Source organism: Orcinus orca, chromosome 3 (genome assembly GCF_937001465.1).
Source record: "Orcinus orca chromosome 3, mOrcOrc1.1, whole genome shotgun sequence".
Classification (NCBI taxonomy): Eukaryota; Metazoa; Chordata; class Mammalia; order Artiodactyla; family Delphinidae; genus Orcinus; species Orcinus orca.
Window position 1 is genome coordinate 72833215 of NC_064561.1, and position 21948 is coordinate 72855162.

Here is a 21948-nt window from a genome sequence, read left to right on the forward strand (position 1 = left end):
AACTAAATTTAAACTTTGACCTCCAACAATAAAAATGCTACTTTCCCCCTCTGCAGACCTGAAATTCAGATTAAGGGCCTGCCAGCTTCACTTTCCGGGTTTCTAACTGACTTCTAATTAGATTCTGAGCGTTACTCAGAAGAGGCCGAGCACAGGCCCAGGCCCACGCGCTGGCCTGGTTTTTCCTCATTCCCATCAGAAGTCGGATGCCACTCTGAACTTTCCCGTACCTTTTCCTCCAGCTCCTGTTTTGTGGTATCGTCGCAGAGTAGCAAGTTAGCGCTGAAAACTCATAATGAAATTGCTGTCTTAAACCATGTTGCAAATGGGCTCCAATTCCCGTTTTGCACCAACTGCTTTAATCCTGGTGTGGATAAAGGTTAAGTATGAGCTTACTCCAATCTGCCCCCACGTCATGTTCTAATTCCTATAGGTTATCTTATTTAGAAATTAAGGCAAGCCAACTCCACGTGGGGGCCACCCGCTGCTCCGGCTGCTCCCTGCGTCTGAGATCTCTGCAGCCTCACTTGCCACCTGCCCACGAACCACTGCGTTGTTTTAGAGGCTGACATGCATATGCTCAGGTTCGCTAGCCACAAAATTAAAACCTCGCTTTTTCCTTTTATTTTTTTAAAGAGAGAGCTTAAATAAGTTTCACAGTCTGGCCCAGAATAAGCAACTAAAAATTCAAATTCAGAGATGTCCCACATTAATAACTGTTCACCGAGGAAGCATTTCCTGTTTATACGTTGAGCTAATGAGAATCCATCACCCCTGTCAAATACACTGAACACCAAATTCAAATGTCAAACCAAATGTAAGAGGTCACACATTTCCTTTGCTAACTAAAAGTGTAATTCATAAATATTATTGCTACCAAACTCTCCATCTACCACATTTGTTTAGAAATATGCACATGTAATATAAATTGTGATTAAGTTAAATGGGTATATTATTTCCTGTTCTAAGGGCTAACAGCACCATGAATTATGCTTTACTGCAAAGAAGGCTCAAGTCACAAGCAGTTCTGACTGAGCACAGCCCCGTATTTTACACCCCCAGGTTGGTTTTTGCATGTTCATTCATAAATACTTTACATTACCCAGCCTTGCTGATAACTCTCACTTCTGCTGCCTTATCAAATAGCTCTTATTACGGAAAAGGTCAGCTAAATGGACATAAACTTTGAGTCTAGCTACGTGTAAAAATAAAAGTGGAAAAACAAAAAAGATTTACGAAGCCTGGGTCTTCATTTACCTCTGTAAGCATAATACCAGAATCCAAATTAAACTGAAACTTCGCATCTGTGCCATGATTTAGTGAGATGGGAATTGTTAGCACGAGAAGGAACAACCCAGACTTTTAACTTCCAAAGTGTATGCCAGGGAGCAGAAAAACAAGCAGGGAAGCAATCTTGCGTTCCGTTTTTGTCTACAAATAAAATTTAACTCACGTCCTTAGGTTTAAAAACATGTAAACAAATTAAAATTTATATTATTTTAGGAAAACAAAATTTACTCTAGCAAGGAAAACATGGGAAGCAGAACAAACAGAAATATACGCTCACCTAAGAACCTGATAGGGACCCATCCTCATTTCACTTTAATAAAAGGATGGGAAAAGGAGGACCCAGAATCAAAACTGACCCTGGCCAGTTCAGGAAAGGAGTGTAGTTTTACTCCACAGTCAATGAAAACTATCACCAAAGACCAAAAAAGCAAGGAGAGCAAGCAAATAAACCCTACCCTTCCCAGCCTAGGTTGAGAGGTTTGTTCCCACAGGCAGGATGGAGGGCTTAGCCCCAAATCTCTGCAAGGCCCCTGAGCCTCCTTCCCATGGGGGCCAGGTCCCCCTGCCCCCTCCTTCTCTAGGCTAAGCCACGTGGAGGAGGAAGGTGGGTTAGATGCTCCTCAGCGGAGCTCTGAGTCATCATTGTTTTCCAAACCCTTCCCAAGGGGAGCCAACCTGATGCCAATCATACCAGAGAATTCTGCAATGAAACCGAATCTTTGATGTCACAGATTGGTGAGAGGGATACATTGGGCTCCTCAAAGAGATAACCAAGACGACTCACCAGCTTCTGAACTCTGGTGAACAGTGTTTCATAAACTCCAGATTCAGCAGCAGATAATATACAGATACCACTGAAGTTCATTTCTGTGGACGCTGCGCCCACTCACCATGAGGCAGGCGGAGGCTGCCTCTCACCTGCAACCCAGCCTCGCCTCCCCGCAAACGAAGGCTGAGTGAGCAGATCTGGGTTTGAGAATAGCTGCTGCTAGAGAACAGGCTTAAAGGATGTAGCTCTTGTGAAATAGTTCAAATTAGGTTTCCAATACTTGTTTTTTTTTTTCATTTTTACAATATAAAGTTTATTAGATCATTATGTTGTCTGAATTTACCACCTTTGTCAAAAGTGAACTCAGGGCTTCCCTGGTGGCGCAGAGGTTAAGAATCCGCCTGCCAATGCAGGGGACACAGGTTCGAGCCCTGGTCCGGGAAGATCCCACATGCCGTGGAGCAACTAAGCCCATGAGCCACAACTACTGAGCCTGTGCTCTAGAGCCTGCGAGCCACAACTTGTGAAGCCTGTGTGCCTAGAGCCCGTGCTCCGCAACAAGAGAAGCCACCGCAATGAGAAGCCTGAGCACCGCAATGAAGAGTAGCCCCCGCTTGCCGCAACTAGAGAAAGCCTGTGCACAGCAACAAAGACCCAACTCAGCCCAAAATAAATAAATTTATTTATTAAAAAAAAAGTGAACTCAAAGCTTCCAATAGTTTTATCATAGCATTTTCCCATCAAAATATAATAGTTATATCATTGGGTTATTTTAAATATAATACTTTCAAATCTGCTAACTGGGATTTGAAGTCCAGTGAAAGAAAATGATTTTTTATCCCACATTTTTTTATTAGTATATAATTTACAGAAAGTGAAATGCTCAGGTTTTAAGTGTTTTGTTCAATCCATCCTGAAGAATATATACAAAGACATGGAACATTTCTCTCATCCAGAAAGTTCCCCACACCTCTTCTCAATTTTCCACCCCCAGAATCAACTGCTTATCTGATTCCTATCACCATAGGTTAGTTTTTCCTACTCTAGAATTTCTTGTAAATCGACCACATAGTACACATATTTTTGTAACCAGCTTCATTCACTTATCATGGTTTTGAGATTCACCCATGATACTGTGTGTATTGGAAACTCCTTCCTTTATATTACTTGGTATTCTGTCATGACTGTACCACAGTGTGTTTATCCATTCGTTCTTTGCTGGTGGACACCTGGGCTGTCTTCCAGTTTCAGAATTTTATGAATAAAGTTGCTATGAACATTTCTATGAAAAATTTTTGTGAAAATGTATTTTCATTTTTCTCAGGGAAATATCTAAAAGTGGAATTGCTAGGTCACAGGATACATGTATTTTTAACTTTTTAAGAAGGTGCCAGTTTTCCAAAGTGGTCATATCATTTTATACTCCCACCAGCAATGCCGGAGAGTTCCAGTCCCTCCACATCCTCTCTCACATTTCACATTGTTAATTTTTTTCACTTTAACCCTTTCAGTGGATAACCTCTAGTGCCTAAGTAGCAGTAACTCACTGTAACTTTAACTTGCATTTCCCTGAAACCTAATGATGTTGAACACTTTTTCAGGTGCATACTTTTTCAGGTGATATACACTTGAGTATCTTCTTTAGGGACGTTTCTACTAAAATTGTTTTGGCCCATTTTTAATTGATTTGTCTTTTTACTGTTGAATCGTAAGAGTTTTTATACTCTGGATGCAAGTCTTCTGTCAGACATACGTGTCAGCCTATTCATTTCCTTAACAATGTCTTTTGATGAGCCTCAATTTAGTATTTTGATGAAATCCAGTTTACCAAGTTTTGTTTTTATGGCCTGTGTTTTCTGTGACCTCTCTAAGAAATCTTTGTCTACCCTAAGTTCACAAAAACTCTCTTATTTTTTTTTCTAGGCATTTTATTGCTTTAGCTTTTATGTTTAGGTCAATGACCTAGATTGAATTGATTTTTATAGATGATTAGAGATAGAAGCCAAGGTTGTTTTTTTTTTTTTTCCCAAATGGATAACCAATTGTTCCCATACAATTTGTTGAAGGGATTTTCTTTCCCTATTGAATTTCCTTGATACTGTCGTCAAAAATCTTTGGACCATATATCTGTAGGTCTATGTATAGACTCCATTCTGTTCCACTTAACCATTTATCCATTCTTCATCAATACTACCCTGTCTTGATTACTACAGCTCTGTAGTCAGTCTTGTAATAAGGTACAGTAAGTCTTCCAAATTTGTTTTACCTTTTTAATATTGTTCGGTTATTATAGGCCTTTTTGTCTTTCCATATAAATTCTAAAACCACTTTGTCAAAGGAAAAAATGCCCACTTTGTGGGCTTTCAGTTGGGATTGACCAATTTGGGAGAATTGACATTTTAATAATAGCGAGTCTTCCAATTCATAAACTTGGTACATTTCTTCATTTATTTAGATCTTCTCAAATTTCTGTCAGCAATGTTCTATAGTTTCAGTCTTATGCATCTTTCATTAAATTTATCCCTAAGTATTTGATTTTTATGCTATAGTAAATGTTATTTAAAAACTTTCAATGTCGACTGTTCATTTCTAGTATGTGGAACCATAACTTTGTTATATCTTTCACTGTTGCAAAATAAATTATTATTTCTACTCATTTTTTTAAAAAATCCTTAGGAGTTTCTTTGTACAAAATCATGTCACCTGTAAGTAAAGACAGTTTTCCTTCTTCCTTTCCAATCTGTATGTCCTTTATTTCTTTCGCTTGTATCATTGCCTTGTCTAAGACTTCCAGTAAAGTGTTGAATAAAAGTTGTAAAAGAGTCATCCTCACTTAGTCTTCAACCTCTGAAAGAAAGAATTCAGTCACCAGTAAGTATGTCAGCTGTAGGTTTTTTGTAGATGCTATTTATCAGGTTGAGAAAGCTCCCTTTTGTGCCTAGTTTGCTGAGTCTTTGCATGAATAGATGTCTAAATTCATCCATAGCTTTTTCTGCATCTATGGAAATATTATTTTCTTCTGTAGTTAATGTGGTGAATTATACTGATTGATTTTTAATATTATATCAACTTTACATTCCTGGGATGGACTCTACACTTTTCTATACATTGTTGATTGCATTTGCTAACATTTTCTTAAAGATTTTTATACCTATGCTAATGCGGGACTTTGCTCTGTAATTTTCTTTTCTTGTAATGTCCTTGTCTGGTATTGGCATCGAAGGAATGCTGTACTCAAAATAAGTTAGGAAGTGTTCCCTAATATTCTATTTTCTGAAAGAGTTTGTGTAAAATTGATATTAGTTCTTCCTTAAATACTGGAAAGAATTCACCAGAAAAACTATCTGAGCCTGGACATTTGTTTGTGGGAAGTTGTTTCATTACCAAATCAATGTCTTTAGCGAATATAGGGTTTAGATTTGTTGTTGCTTCTTGTGTCAGTTTTGTAAGCTATGTTTTTCAAGTAATGTGTCCCTTTCATCCCAGTCACTGATGACTTGGATTTTTTTGAATGTTGGATATTTTGTAGAAATTGGATGTTCTGTAGAACTACTGCTGTAGAGTTGTTCATAACATCACCTCTTTACCCTTTTAATGTCTTTAGTAATGGCCCCCTTTTATTCCTGGTATTAATAATTTGTGTCTTCTCACTTTTTCCTTTTTATAATTTTTTGTTGTGGTTAAAAAATACATAACATAAAATTTACCCTCAGAACCATTTCTAAGTCTATAGTTCAACAGTGTTAAGTATATTCACATTGTTGTATAACCAATCTCCAGAATTTTTCATCTTGCAAAACTGAAATTCTTTATCCATTAAATAATAAAATTTCCTAGGTGTTTATCAATTTTATTAATCTTTTTAACAAACCAACATTAGTCTTTGCTGATTTTCTCTATTATTTGTTTTCTATTTCATTGATTTCCACTCTTATTTGGGTTTAATTAGCTCAGCTCTTGTTAACTTTTAAGGTGCAAGCAAAGGCAATTGATCTTGCACCCTTATTTCCTAAGATAAGCATTTAAAGCTATACATTTCCCTTTAAAAATTATGCATCCCACAAATTTTGATGTCATCTTTTCATTATCATTAATTTTAAAATATTTTCTAATTTCCCTGTGACTCCTTCTTTGACTCATGGATTATTTAGTCCTATACTGTTTAATTTCCAAATATTTGAAGAATTTTGTATGTATCTTGTTGTCACTGATGTCTACTTTAATTCTATTTCGTTCAGAGAACATACTTAGAAATTCAATGCTTATAAATTTATTTAGATTTGTTTTATGGTTTGGTTTATGGTCTATGTTGAGGAATGCTCCATGTACACTTGAGTAGTACGTGCATTTTGCTTTTGTTGGGTGGAGTGTTGGATAAATGTAAATTAGATCAGGTTATTGGCATTGTTCAAATTTTCCATATAGTCACCAATCTTTCAATATATCAATTGTAAAGAGAAGGGTCTTAAATTCCTCAGCTGTGATTCAGCTTTAGTTCTGTCAATTTTTGTTTCATGTATTTTGGAGCTTTGTTATTAGGGACAAATTTTAGATTTTTATATCTTCCTGATTAATTAACACTTAATGCCACTATAAAATGCACCTTTTATCTTTGTATCATCTTGAAGTCTGCTCATTCTGATATTAGTATTGCTTCAACTGTTTTCTTACACCCAGTGTTTGCATGGTATCTTTTCCCAATCTTTTACCTTCCTTCTATTTGTGACTTTATATTTAAAGTGTATTTCTTATAAACCACATATGGTTGGGTCTTGCATTCTTATCCAATCTGACAATCCCTGCTTTTTAATTGGGAAGGTTAATCCATTTACATATAATTCAATTATTTATATACTTTGATTTTTTAAAATAAATTTATATATTTACTTATTTTTAGCTGTGTTGGGTCTTCGTTGCTGCGCACGGGCTTTCTCTAGTTGCCGTGAGTGGGGGCTACTCCTTGTCGCGGTGTATGGGCTTCTCATTGCGGTGGCTTCTCTTGTTGCGAAGCATGGGCTCTAGGCGCACGGGCTTCAGTAATTGTGGCACACGGACTCAGTAGTTGTGTCTCTCGGGCTCTAGAGCGCAGGCTCAGTAGTTGTGGCACACAGGCTTAGTTGCTCCGCGGCATGTGGGATCTTCCCGGACCAGGGCTGGAACCCATGTCCCCTGCATTGGCAGGCGGATTCTTAACCACTGCGCCACCGGGGAAGCCTCAATACTTTGATTTTAAATGTACCAAATTTGGATTTGATTCTTACTAGTCCTTTACACCCTTTGTTTTCCTGTTACTCCTACCCTGAATTTTTGTAATGAAACAAATATTGTTAGTATTTCATTTCACTTCCCCTATTGACATGCTAGGCATGCTTATTTGTATCATATTTTAACGATTTCTCTAGAGATTACATGTTTGCCTTTAATCTATCAGTTAACTTGCAAAAAATAGTTTACTACTTCCTGCATAGTTTAAGAACTAATAACGGTATATTTCCAATTACAACACTTCCACCCTTTATGCTCTTAGTCACCACAGGTTTTAGTTCTAAAAGACTATAAACCTCCATATTCCTTTGTTATTGTTTTTACTTTAACTGACCAATTATCTTTAAAGAGTTTTAAAGGTACTTTTAATTTATAGACCTATTCACTCTTTCTGGGGTTCTTCATTCATACCAGTCCTTTCTGTAGGAACAGGTTTTCTTCTGAAATCATTTTCTTTTAGCCTATAGAACTGCTTTTAGCATTTTCTGCTCTTCTGGAGATGGATTCTTTCAGCTTTGGTTTGTGTGAATATGTCTTTATTTCGTTTCTGAAGTATATTTTCACTGGATATAGGTTTCCAGGTTGACAAGTTTTGTTTGTTTTTCCATGCAGCACTCTAAAGACGACATTCCATTGCCTCTGACCTCTATTATTTATGATGAAAAGTCAATTACCATTCTTGTCACTGTTCTTCTATGTCTATGATAAATCTAACAGAAATATTTTATCCTTATCCTTTTCCAGCAATATGACTACGATTCCAACTGAGATTCTCCAAGCTTCTTAGACCTTTGGTGGCTTGATTTTTTTTTTTTTTTCCATTAGTTGGGAAAATGTTTGGTCCCTATCTCTTCAAATATTTTTTTCTGCCGTTTTCTCTCTCACCTTCTTTTTCTAGGATTCCAATTACAAGTGTGTTCGACGTTTTGGTGTTATCCCTTAGATCGCAAACGCTCTGTTTCATTTTTTTACTCTTTTTGTTTCAGTTTGGATGATTTCTATTACATGTCTTTACTGATTCTTTCCTCTGTTGTATCCAATCTCCTAAATTCACCAACAGAATTTTCATGCCTGACATCCTGTTTTTCATTTCCAGTATTTCCATTTAGATCTTTTTTTTATACTTTTCATACCTCTGCAAAAATTCTCTATCTGTTCATCCATGTTGCCCACGATTCCCACTAGATCCTTTAACATATTTATGACAGTTATTTTACAGTCTCTGTCTGATAATTCCTCAAGGGTGAAGGTCTCTCAACACTCCTACCCTCTCCCAGTGGCAAATAACTTCTGCCTCTTATTCCTGAAAGGTCAGGAAATGGGAGAGATTTTATTGGTTCTCCTGCTTTACCTACAGACTCGGGCAGGTCCTGTGTACCTGCACCACAGAGAGTTTTCTCTCTGTTCTCCTGTCCTGCCCCCAATCTTCCTTGTGAGCACTCAGTAGAAGCCCATGGACAAAAGTAAGTAGGAAGACACCTCTTGGGTCTGGGGCTTCCAAGAATTCTAAACTGTTATGCTAGCCCACACTTGGCTCTTAAAAGTTCCTTCCAACTTCAGCTGTTTTCTTCTCACTTGCTTCTATGATGGCTACCTCTTCTTCCTGCAGCTCAGCACACGGTGAAACAATCACGTGTCCCATCTCTTCTTGGAGGGGCTGTCACCCTTTGGATTTTAATTCATCAGTTTACCCTGTGTCCTCAGCTCTCTGACACACTTAAAAGTACATGATTTTGTAAACAGTCTGGCTTGTTCTTACTGTTAGGGTGCAACGTTCTCTTGCAACTGTTTACAGCCCATGCAAAAGCCCTCATTAAATATGAATATGAGTAACTAATAATCTCTCGCTTTGGGTATGTATTTATAAGAGTTTTGACACAAATTCACTTTTTGTACATTTAATTCTTTTCTAGTGAAACTGTAATAAAATCTTACCCTTTTCCTTTAGTCCCACAGCTCCTTGCACATAGAGCTTATGAACAGTAATGGGGTAAAGAATTTGTGTGCAAAGAGGGAAGAGATATGGGAACATATGTATATGTATAACGGATTCACTTTGTTATAAAGCAGAAACTAACACACCATTGTAAAGCAATTATACTCCAATAAAGATGTAAAAATAAATAAATAAATACTTTAAAGAAAAAAAAGAATTTGTGTGCAATCAATGAAGGAATGGCTAACAGTAGAATAACTATAACAACAAACATCTGGGCACACGGCAGGTAAAACAGGCACTATCTTATATATGCATGATTTTATTTGTCACAACTCAATGAACTAGACACTGTTTTCCAGATGAAGAAATTCACATTCAGAGGAATAAAATGACTTGACCAAGGCCACATAGCTGATAACTAGAGAAACCAAGACCTGAATCAAAGCAGTCTGGATTCTGGAGTCTACTCTTTACCCCCATTTCATAAAAGAGTGAGTGAGAGGTTAAATATTGACTTAAACTAAATTTTCTTATGCCGATGATCTGACATCTAAGTTCTGACTAATTCATATAGCTCTCCATACACCCAAGGTCAGAGCAACACGCACACACACAACCATTTTTTCACACAAATCCTCCACAAGTGCCACTCCCACATTTCATGTCACCAGAATGCCCTCACATCGCCCTACTGTCTTCAGGAGAACACTCTCTCCAGTCCACCCACCCAATATAATGGGCAGAAGGCCAAGACTGGATGGAGGTTTGCAGAGCATGGCAGCAGAGCAGTGGCCCTAAGTAGGACGAGCCTGCAGATGAGTCCTTGGGCAAATGCAGAGGGAAGACGGGGCTGGCCAGTGAGAGCCCCTGAGGCCCTGGGGGGCCTCCACAGACAGCCTGACTTGAGGAGGGAGTGGGGAGCCCCAGTGCACTGTGGGTCGTCAACTAATGGATCTGAAGGCCAAACCCACGATCTTAAGGAACTGGAAGGAAAACTTCATGTAACTACATTTACAATTTAGCAGCATAACTTCCCTGACAGTCTGTCTAGAATAGGGCTTGCTTTTCTTGAAGCAATCCCTTGGCTGTTCAAAGGAAGACTTTCCCGGGTCACTTTAAAAACTAGAGACGTTGCCATTAGGGGCAAAGAGATCAAAAGCACCTTAATCTCCTCTATCAGCGGGCCAGCCACTTACCAAGTCTGAGAATGTTCCCCACGTGCTGCTCCCTGAGCCTGCCTGACAGTCCCTGGGATTGGTACCTTGGATCTTGGAAAACAGAAATATGGTTTTACTTACGCAGGTCTCTATCTCTGGGAGATGCATGGAATGATAACACAATGGCCCAGTCATCTCCCACCCCAATGGCTGCAAAACGGTATTACAGAATTCATAATTGGAATAGCTGTGGTTGCTTTCTTTAAAGAGGGATCAAAATGTTGAAATCCATCCAAGAGCACTGCTCGTGTAACCTGAGAATGGGTAGCATTCGGTATTGGAGCACACACAAGGCACTTGCCTTCATGTCCTTGAGAAAGACACCCTCAGCGTTCCTCAGCATGGCCCACTTGGGCAGCACCGCTTGTACAAGAGGCTGGTATCGCAGGCGTACCTGTTCTAGGCTCTCTCTTATACCACTAGGTTGCTACAAATTAAGGTTGCATGAACAGAAGTGCACTTCCAAGAACAAAGGAGGTGAGGCCCTTCTTGCTTCTGTATGGCTAACTTGTACAAGGTGTACTGCATTCTGAACCCTTGCACCTTAAGGTGGACTTTGACCAAATAGAGTGAGCCCTGCGGAGGGGCGCTCAGGATGAGGGGAGTTCCGTGGCCAGGACATAAAAAGCCGTTAAACAGCCAGGATGCATTTAGCCTGCTTATGTTTTTTATCTCTGCTCTGATGATTAGCACTCTACCTCATGCTCAAACCTCTCTCACTCTGTACTCAAATCTCACATGTACTGATCCTTCTTCCTCAACTAAACCTTGGGCTCCTCGACAGCAGGGATGATGGGTGGTTAACACACAACACCTGACATGCTCAAGAAATATTTGTTGAATGAATGAATGAATAAATAAATAGACAAACAAAAGGGCTGCCTTGGAAGGATGGATTCCTACCTGCCAGTATCTTTACTCAAAGAGCAAGCCATCCCACCCGTCCCTGGGATGACGGGAAGACCCTGGCCTGCCGATGGAAGCGGCTAATGACATTCCACCTGCCTCCCAAAGAGATGCCAGGGGCTGAAGGATCAGGCTTCTCCAGAATGTATAAGCAAGTGGGGCTCCGGCTATAGAAAGCATAATAATGAATACCAAATTGGAGGAAGTCAAAGATAGGGCTTCCCTGGTGGCGCAGTGGTTGAGAGTCCGCCTGCTGATGCAGGGGACGCGGGTTCGTGCCCCGGTCTGGGAAGATCCCACATGCCACGGAGCGGCTGGGCCCGTGAGCCATGGCCGCTGAGCCTGCGCGTCCGGAGCCTGTGCTCCGCAACGGGAGAGGCCACAACAGTGAGAGGCCCGCGTACCGAAAAAAAAAAAAAAGATAGGGTCAAAGTGGAGTCATGAAGCTGTGGGACCTCAGGCAAACTGCTTTGCCCTTCTGTGTCTTTGTTTCCTTTTGTTGTCAAATGGCTAAAATCATGGCTAGTTCACAAGTGTTGCTGGGAGAATCAAGTGAAATGCTGCCAGTAAAGGGCACGTTGAAAACAATGGAGAGCCCTAAATAGGTAAGGGAGAAAACAGTGACAACAACAGAGATAACTGGCATCCTGGGGGAGGGGTGGTCTGGCCTAAGACACAGTGTGGGAAGGTGCAGGGAGAGTTCTGGAGCTCATTGGGCCCAAAGTGCTCGAGTCCTTCACTTACGGGCAGCCTCCCAGGACATCTGGGCTGACTATTGGAACCCAGCCAGGAGGATGGCAGTGAAGGGGAGGCTAAGGGCGTCTCTGCATAGGGGCAGAAGGGCACTGTGCCATGGTCTGCACGTCCAGGACAGGAGGACGAAGCTCATTACTGTTGCTCTATCGTTACCGACACAACACTGAGAATACACCCAGCCCCGCGTAATTGTGGTCCCCTCTTGCCTTGGCCACTAGGAGTCTCAGAATCTAATTTGTAGCCTGCCCCCAGTAAGAGCACTGGACCCGTGGGTTTTTTTTTTCTTCACACCTCTCCTACGAGACCGTAAGTTCTAGGAGAGCAGGAACTGTGGCTGTTTGGTTCACTGCTCTACCTACACAGCCAGGCACACAATCAATACTCAGCAGAGACTTGTCAAATGACCAGTCGCACCCGTTTCCTGACCCTTCTTTTCCCTTTGCCCCAGTTTCTTCCCTTATTTAATGTTTATCCTGTAACAGCAGCTATATTTCTGAAACCACCTCAGATGCCCTTCTGTACAAGGTGGGGTGCAAGCAGATACATAAGAAAAAGAGGACACAACAAATAAAGAATCCGTGGACGCGTCAGTCACCCCAGCGGCTTATGTAACACAGCTCCACTGACCTTTCCCGCTCCCTCCCAGAGGCAGCGCTGGCGGGTACAGGCACAGAAGGCGCTGGTTCTGAAGTTCAGCTCTGTCCTTAGGAGGCCCTCCTACCAGGCTGCTCCCAGAGATTATGTTACCTCCAGGCCCAACTGAAAAGTTGCCTAGCAACACTCATCGGACTCCTCACCTCTAAATCCCTCATTTGTGTCTTACATGTACACAGTGCGGTGTTAGCGTGACCCTGAGCACAGCTCCCCACCTAAAACAGGCTGCTCTTCCTGCATTGCCAGAACCTTCTTCTGTGTCTGGCCTATGACTTCCAGCTGAGACCCCTGAGTTCCCGTCGAGCGTGAGCACCGAGGCAGGCAAGCAGACTGAGCTTCGAGACCCAAAGCCACCGGGTCTGATTAGCACAGGTAAGAAAGAAGCACGGAGAAAGAGGAAAGGTGAGCTGTAAGCCCACACGTGTCCCACCAACGCAGACCCCGTCTCCCCGAGAACTGCCTCCTTTGAGATTTTCTGCTCTCAGGAAAATGCTTTATTTTTCATCCAGAGGGTCCAAAACATGCAAGTGTGTAAATAAATGAAGTGTTGCTTAAGATCATGTCTAAACAGTGTGCAAAACTAAATACGCTAACTCTAAAGTAAGACAGTGTGCAGTATCCCATCTGGGGAAGCAGGAATACAAGGAGGAGTTTGGGAGAAATAGCTCTATGAGACCCAAATTGTATCTACGGCTTTCCAGAAGCCATGAAAAGAAGTTTCTTTTTGAGCAAAGAAGCCCAAACTCATAGACCCCCAAACATGGGCCAGAGGAGTAGACACGGGCCATCACCCATTTCCTCGGGCTCTCAGCAACCTCTCCAGGCAACCTCCTCGTTGCCAGCGAGGATAGATTTCACCACGGCCTCTCTAGCTGCAGCTCCGGATTAACTACCAGGCAACTGTCAGCTACAAGAGTGTCCACAGGGAAACACTACCCTTTTCCCGTTACTCAAAGAGCAAGCCACGTTTTCTTGTACTGGGTCTAAAACCAGTCAACTCCATCTGGCCTCTATCCCTCAGCCAAAAGTTAAAACAGTAAGCATTACACACATAAAAAAGCAAAAGAGGAATTTAAGCTCTTTATGATGACATGTATTTTTGATAGTGAAATGAAGAGCAGACGAGGGGAAAGGGTCACATCAAGACGTTTGGGATGTGCTGGCCAATAGGTAGCCACTAGCCATACAGGTCTACTTAAGTTTAAATATAATAAAGTAAAATTAAATAGAAGTAAAATCTAGTCCTTTCATTGTACTGGTCACATTTCAAAAGCTCAGTAGACACGTGGCTAGTGACCACTGTGTCAGATGGATCAGATAGTAAAGAACATTTCCATCACTGTAATGTGCTGTGTAATAGCAGTGTAATAGCATTGCTCTGGACCATTCCAAGAGCAGGCGGTGGTCACAATGGTCCATCCCCAACATGGTGGACTCTGTCAACAGGCCCTGCTGGATGCCCATATGCCCCCGATCAACAATTCTAAGCTGGTCCCTCAGTCTCAAAAAAAACCCCTACATCCAAGGTCCAAACACTTCTGGGAATTTTCCTAGTACCCTCAGTGCTGTGTCTCAACCAGACTTATCCCCTCACGCCATCAAAAGTGACCTCGTGACTCATCTCTTGAGCCATACTTCCACACTGCTCTAGGGGTATAGTGGATGGAATGGTGGCCCTCCATAAGATATGTCCTCCTGGAACCTGTGAACTTATTTGGAAAAAGGGTCTTTGTGGATGCAATTAAGAAAAGACCATCCTGGGGGCTTCCCTGGTGGTGCAGTGGTTGAGAGTACGCCTGCCGATGCAGGGGACACGGGTTCGTGCCCCGGTCCGGGAGGATCCCACGTGCCGTGGAGCGGCTGGGCTCGTGAGACATGGCCGCTGAGCCTGTGCATCCGGAGCCTGTGCTCCGCAATGGGAGAGGCCACAACAGTGAGAGGCCCGCGTACCGCAAAAAAAAAAAAAAAAAAGAAAAGAAAAGAAAAGAAAAGACCATCCTGGATTCATTCATCAACAGGCCCTAAGTCCAATGACTAGTATCTTTATAAGAAGAGGAGAAGATACAGACAGAAGAGGAGAAGGCCACATGAGGATTGAAGCAGAGATAAGTTACACAGCTCCAAGGCAAGGAAAGTCCAGGGCTGCCGGCAGCCACCAGAAGCTACAAGTGAGGCATGGAACAGATACTCCCTCAGAGCCTCTAGAAGGAACCAACCCTGCCAACACCTGGATTTTGAACTTCTGGCCTCCAGAACGGTGGAAGAATAAATTTCTGTTCTTTTAAGCCACCAGCTTCCTGGTGATTTGCTACAACAGCCCAGGGAAACAAATGCAAGGGGTGAATGGCAAATTATGACTGAATTATGACTCCTGGCCTGTGACTTGCAGCCTGGACCCACGGGCCCACACTGAGCATGAGCAAAGGCAGGCTGAGCTGAGCCCTAACCCCAACAGTCCTGATTTGCACGTGCCAGAAAGAAGCACCTGCTGGTAATGACAGAATGATCTGAGGACAATGCAGCCTTCTCAGGACTCCTCAAATGATGCCACACAGATGGCTGTGGTACCTCTCCCACTGTCCTTCTCCACCAGTAGCCTCCTCCTCCACACTGTGCCACGCCAGGCTGCACTCTGCCCCTTCTCTCCTGTGGGTCTCATTCCTACTCTTATTCCGAAGCTCATCTTAAAACCCACCCTCCCCAGGTGGGTTCTGAAGCTCCTTCAGACTGCCCCACCCCAGTGTGACAGCCGCACACCACGGCAGAGGGGGCCCCGAGCGCTAGGGTTGACACAGCTGCGCCCTCACCGTAAGACCCCCGTCAGTCTGCCTCTTCATATCTCGGGGCCTCACTATGCCCACCTGCAGCATGAGGGGCAAAGTTAGACTGTCTCGATGATTTCCAGCTCTCGTGTAGCACGTTCACCAGTTTGTGCCATTATTCACCTTTTTTGCCTGGCATGCAACAGATATCAAATAATAGCAATGATATCGATGATAAAAACTAACATTTATGGAGCCAGACATGATGCTAAATGCTTTACATACATTATCACGTTTAATCAATATTTTTTGGATGGCTGGATGAATAGAAAGAGGGAGGAATGGGGCGGTGAGGGGGAGACTGCACTCTAATCCAACACCAGACTCACCAAACCTGCTCCAGCAGAACGCTGTTCCTCTGGCTGGACCCAGCATGGAGCTTAATTTCCCACTAGGGGCTCAGTGATTATAGGGAGGGAACACCAAAGAACTTACAGAAAAGAGATCAGACTTAGGAAATCACTTGCATCTGAATAGGGCACCCTGATTCCTCATGGCCTGACCCCTCCTACCCCCGTCTTTGGACTGGAGGAACTTCTGAAAGGATGCAGTCCCAATTGAGAGCATACAGACAGTAACAGGATCTTGGCACAGATGCTGGCCTAGTGCATCTCTGAATTTCTTCTCCAGCCCACTGGTCTGAGTGCCTTGGAGCACAGGGACATGGGGACTCAGCACAGAACCATAAACCAGTAGGATTAACCCCCATGTCAACACCTGCTAGATGTCAGGGATCCTCTCGGTCACCTGAGAGCGTCTGAAATGACGCATTCCCTGCCACCTTGGCCTGCTCCTCTGGGCTGCCACGTTGCACCTTCACTTGTTTACATCGAGTAACCTGAGCTCAGCGGGCCTGACCGAGGCGTGTTAGTCCTGACACGGCCCAGAGAGGCCAGGACGGCTGCCGTCGGCCTTGTTCTCGTTACTCTGCAGGGGAGGGGCCTTGCTCGCGTTACCCCATCATTCAGGCACTGGGGCACAGGGCTGGCTCCCCAGGGGCTCAGCCGCTGGTTCCGAGGGCACAAGGTAAACCCTGGGAGGTCTTAGCAGCTCTTATCGCTGTCGAACCCTCAGGAACTTGCCGAATGTGAAGCATTTGCTTTCCTTCTCCCACAGGACCCCAGGGCAGGCGGCGGGGCCCCCTGGTGCACCTCGCGTTGCCAGAAGAGAGGCGCCTTGTGCTATTAGCTCAAATAAGGAAAATAATGCTAGGGAGATTGAATTTTCTGCAGACTTGTTTAACTTGGTGATTTCTGAGCGCTTGGCGCTGGCAGGCGTTGGGGAGTGGGCTGCCAGCCTGCGATCTATCAGCCGATTCTTGAGAATGTTCGTAAGCTTATTAAATCAGCATGAGTCACTCTCTTTCCTTCCTCGCAAACATGAATCGCGAATCACCAAAGCCCAAGGAAAACACATGACTCAATAGTTTCTTTGGGGCCTAGAGTGTCTAGGGAGCAGGGAGAAGGGTGCTGTCAGCCCAAGGTCTGCCCCACCAGCAAGTGGAACCCCCAGGCAGGGCAGAGAGAACCGGCCAGGTGGAGCACCCAGACCACAGGTGTGGGCTGGGAAACACGCAGACCGGGGACCATCTCTGCCCTCACTGGCTCATTCGCTCCATCCTGCCTGTGCCAGGTAGCTGGCTGTGCAATGGGGCAGTCAGCCCAGAGCAGGACTGGCCCAGGCTCTACCTTCACAGAGCTTACGGTCTAGTAGAAGGTTTTGTTTTTTTTTTTTTTAATAAATTTATTTACTTAGTTTTTGGCTGCATTGGGTCTTCACTGCTGCGCGCAGGCTTTCTCTAGTCGCGGCGAGCCAGGGCTACTCTTCGTTGCGGTGCGCGGGCTTCTCATCGCGGTGGCTTCTCTTGTTGCGGAGCACGGGCTCTAGGCACGCGGGCTTCAGTAATTGTGGCACGCAGGATCAGTAGTTGTAGCTCGCGGGCTCTAGGCACACAGGCTTCAGTAGTTGTGGCTCTCGGGCTCTAGAGCGCAGGCTCAGTAGCTGTGGCACATGGGCTTAGCTGCTCCGCGGCATGTGGGATCTTCCCGGACCATGGATCGAACCCGTGTCCCCTGCATTGGCAGGCAGATTCTTAACCACTGAGCCACCAGGGAAGTCCCTAGTAGACGTTTTTGAAATGATTGAAACCCTGCTTCTATTTCTTTCCTAGCTGGGAAAGGTGGGGCAGATCAGTTTAACCTCTCTGAACCTCAGTTTCCCCATTCTAATGCCCACTCACAGAGCTGCAGTGAGGATTAAATAAATGAGCTCATATACATGAAGTCCCTCCCATGGTGCCTGGCCCATCTAACTTGCTCAATAGACATCTGCCATGTCTCTAGAAAGAAGGGAGTGGTGCGTGACATCCTGTGAAAACCAGGCGGCCCTCTACCAGTCCCTACCGACCTTCCTGGTGGTACACCAGGCTCGGTCCCCTGGGGGCAGTGTGCTCGCAGCCACCCCCCCCCCCCCCGCAGCTCTGGCTGCAGAGACCAGCTCCATCCTGGGTCTCCTGCCCGGGACTCCTGCCCCCTGGAGCCTCAGCACTTGTTTCAGGTCACCCTTCCTGGCAATCTATAGCAGTATTTCTTTCTCTGCAGCCTTTCTCATCTGGTCTTTTGGCCAGTAGGTCCTGACCACACTCTCGGCCTCCGGCCCTCACCTCTCTGCAAAGAGACCAAGATGGCAATGAGCAGCTTCCTCCCCATGGCCCGGGTCAGCCCACCACCCTTGCCCACTCTCCCCCAGAACAAGGTCCAAAGACTCAAGTCTCCCCCTTTACTGCCCATGCTGGGCTCTCTTCCTTCCCCTGCAAACTTCTCTTCTGGACTCTCAGTTTTCAGTCCCAGGCCCCGAAACATCACCTTCAGGGTGGCCACCTCCAGGGCGAGGCTGTGCACTGCCCAGTTTGGGCAGGGAAGGGAGATATTTGCGAGCATGACAGTGTCTGGGCCCTTCCTGGGCCTGAGCCACAACACAGCCCTGTGCCCGCTGCAGGCGGATCTGCACAGCTGGTCAGCACTGCTGAAGCCCTCTGGATGCCAGACCATCTCCTTTCATCCTCACACAGACCCACCCGGCAGGGACCAGCACCCCGCTTCAGGGCCGCACTGAGGCCGGGACGGGCAAGGCAAGTGGCCCAAGGTCAACATGCAGGGAGTGACGCCACTGAGGGACGGACCTACCTAGGCTGGAAGGAGACAACAGGGTAGGACCATCAGTGGAGGCTGTGGTGCACACAGAAGAACCAAGGAGGCCCTGGGGGCTACGCTCAGGGAAGCACAGCCCTGCGGAGGCCTCAGCTCCTTCCAGCCCTCCTGGGGGCCCATCTCCAAGGGGGGGCTCTGCCTTTGGGAAGCAAACCCTCCTCACATCCCGCTGGGAGGAGTGAATCCACCTGCCCCCACCCCAAGACAGAAAGCTCCGTACAAGCCCAGTATGTCCTCAGGGGGGCGGCAGAGCTGCCCTGACTGAGGGAAGGTGTCTCTCGCGGGGCCACCGAAGGCCGGTCTGGAGGAAACAGCAAAACCACCACCGCGACTGTGTTTAGGCAGCGAATGCGCTACAGAGAACTCCCTTTTTCTATATCTAGTTCTTAAACGGTATTTCATTTTGAAATGGGATTTTGCAAAAGCAAATATCAGTGGTGGGAGAAGTAGAGGCAGGGGTAGAGGAGGAGGAGGAAGGTGAAGGGCGTGCGAAGCACCCCAGAGCTGAGCAGGAGGGTGCTTGCACCCTGTGGACCACTCCCAGGCCCTCCTTCCCCAGACGGGACAGAGACATCGCTAAGCAGCAGACTGTCTAACGGAGCGGCCATCACAATCACCCGGGGCAGAGGTCAGAGACAGAGCCAGGTCTCTCCACAGAAGCCACTACTCAGGACAAGAAGACAGAGCTGGTCAAAAATGGGGACTCCAAGCCATGCACTTGCACTCTGGGGTCCCAGACCACAGCTGGCACTTGGGGCTGCAGCTCTGGGGTCTCCCTGGCAACTCCTGCTGCTTTGAAAGCATCTGCTGATCACAGGCACCCACCACCAACTGACCCGCCCCCCAAAAGGAAAGTGGGACCCAGACAGCCTAAGGCTCTGTCCTCGACTTTCTCCCTGAGCAACCACCTTCACAACAGAGACCCCTGATCTGTGGGTGGAGCAATGCTCTTACACCCCTTCCTGGGAGGCTGTAAGACGCTCCGACCAGCTGTCTGTCTGCCGTTGACTTCCCAAACAGCCCTGACTCGGCCCCGAGCAGAGATGTGCTGCCAGGGAGAGGGGGGGACAGGCAACGACTTTCCATCACTGCTGTCTGAGCGAGGCCTGTCATCCTGCCCTTTCATGCCAGGATCGAGAGGGGCCCGGGAAGTGACAAATGTGTCATGGTCGGGGACCAATTACACATGCTCATAACAAGTCCGTGCCAGGACCCTGGGCCACCTAGATGGTCGAGGGGATTTATGGCCCAAACCTGATTTCCCAGAATCCAGCGAAGGCAGGAACAGAGACAGAACCTGGACAGAACCCTCATCCAGGTCTCACTGGGAGCCAGTGTATTTTTGGAGGGCTCTGGCCTCGCCTGCTTGCTGTACTTTATTGCTGGCAGAGGGACGGGAAATTTATTACTTTACAAATCATACCATTCGCAGCATAAATGAACTGTCTGGCTGCGGCACGCTAGAGCCCAGATGATTTGCGAAACGTCTAATGGTAAGCGGAGTTATGCTATCTGCTTACTTACGGCCTCCGAGACAAAAGCCAACCGTAACGCAGAGCATCTGCACAGTGTAACTCGAGGCCGGCAAATTGGCTGCGACTCAGAAATGTTGGCTCAGCAGCATTACATAACTCTGTGCGCTCGGCCAGGGACTCAGAGGAACACAGGGCAGCCCCTGGGCCCGGAAAGCTGGCCCTGACGGGGCTGCGGATGACAGGCGGGGCAGCACGGGGGCTCGGGGCCTGGGGTCAGGGCCAGGCTGAGCTCCACAGCCTGGCCAGTTCTGAGGCCTGCTAGCAATCAAGAAGTGGAGTGGGCTGGGGGGCCTGCCTGGGAAAGGGGGTACTTGCTAAGGCCCTTCTGCTCCAAATTCCCCAAACCCAGACTGGGAGGACGGTCGTGAAATCACCGCGGCCCCTACGTGTAGACGGGAGCCCGGCAGTACCCACAGCCCACGGGGTGGTCCCCCCACTGCTGGTTGACCTGACCAGGGAGCAGAGAGGGCTGACTGCACGGTCATCAGCTCCGACAGGCTCAGCCCGGTACCAGAGGCGTGGGTCCTCACGGGGAGGGAGGAGACGGCACACCGTTTACGGAGGAAACCAGCAAGTCACCTGGTCTCCCTGAGCTTCAGGCTTATGTAAGTAGCAGTGCCAGGATTCAGACCCGGGCTGTTGTGATGTTGCTCTCATGTGCAGTATCTATGCTGAGTGTGACACTCAACGGTCATCATTTTCCCAAAGCTCTCTAAACAACCTGTGAGATATGGATATCATCACCCCCATGTGACAGGTAAGCAAAGTGAGGCTCAGAGGAGTCCTGTCACTTTTCCAAACTCATACAGTTAGTGAGCGGAGAGCCGGGATCCAAGCTCAGGATGCTCTGGTTCTGAAGTTTCTATCTTTCCCACGGCGCGTGCCTCCCAGGATGCAGAGTGTCATGTTATGGTTTCCCACCACCTCACGCTGTTCTGTTTGGAACAGTGGCATCAGACACTCAATGGGTAAGAAAAGTCCAGCAATGGGTTAGAAAAGGGCTTCAGAAAGAGGGGTCCACGCTTGTCCCTGGGAGCTCTCAGTTTGACTGTTCTCAGGTGTGAGCCCCAAGAGGCGTGGGGTGGCCACTCTCTAGGAGGTCCAGGGGAGGGGGTGACTGGAGAAAGCTTCCAGACCAGGGGTGTATGAGTCACTCAAACTCTGCCGTGGCCCAGGAAGAGCAGCAGAGACCTTGCTTTAAACAAATCTACCGCCGGCCTGTGGCTCCGGGACCTGGGTGACTCTCCAAGGGCAGGAGAGGGACCCAGCAGATCTGTCCCCTTTGCAGATGGGCCAAAGGGCCCTGCCTGAACGCACATGCGATCCTCAGCTCAGGCTTAAAATGTAGCACTGGGGAAAGGTAAACGCCTGTGGGCTCTCAACCTGTGAAGTCTTTAGCTTAAAAACAAAAACAGAAATGCTTTCTGGACAGTTGATTTAAAAACAGAGGACAGTATTTTCAAACACTTTGATCTTCAAAAATAAAAAAGCTGTCTTGTTACCATAGAGAAGTTTGACCGTGCCACTTGGCATTCAAAATCAAAGGCTGTTTGCTGAATACTCATCTAAAAATAGCTTCATTTTGT

General features: G+C 45.9%; 1 long non-coding RNA gene across 5 annotated transcripts in view; it reads right to left on the reverse strand.

The window, feature by feature from the left end:
* LOC117197567 (uncharacterized) overlaps window positions 1–21948 on the reverse strand; it is a 215344-nt gene that overhangs the window by 90893 nt on the left and 102503 nt on the right. The gene's annotated exons all lie outside the window — the stretch shown is intronic.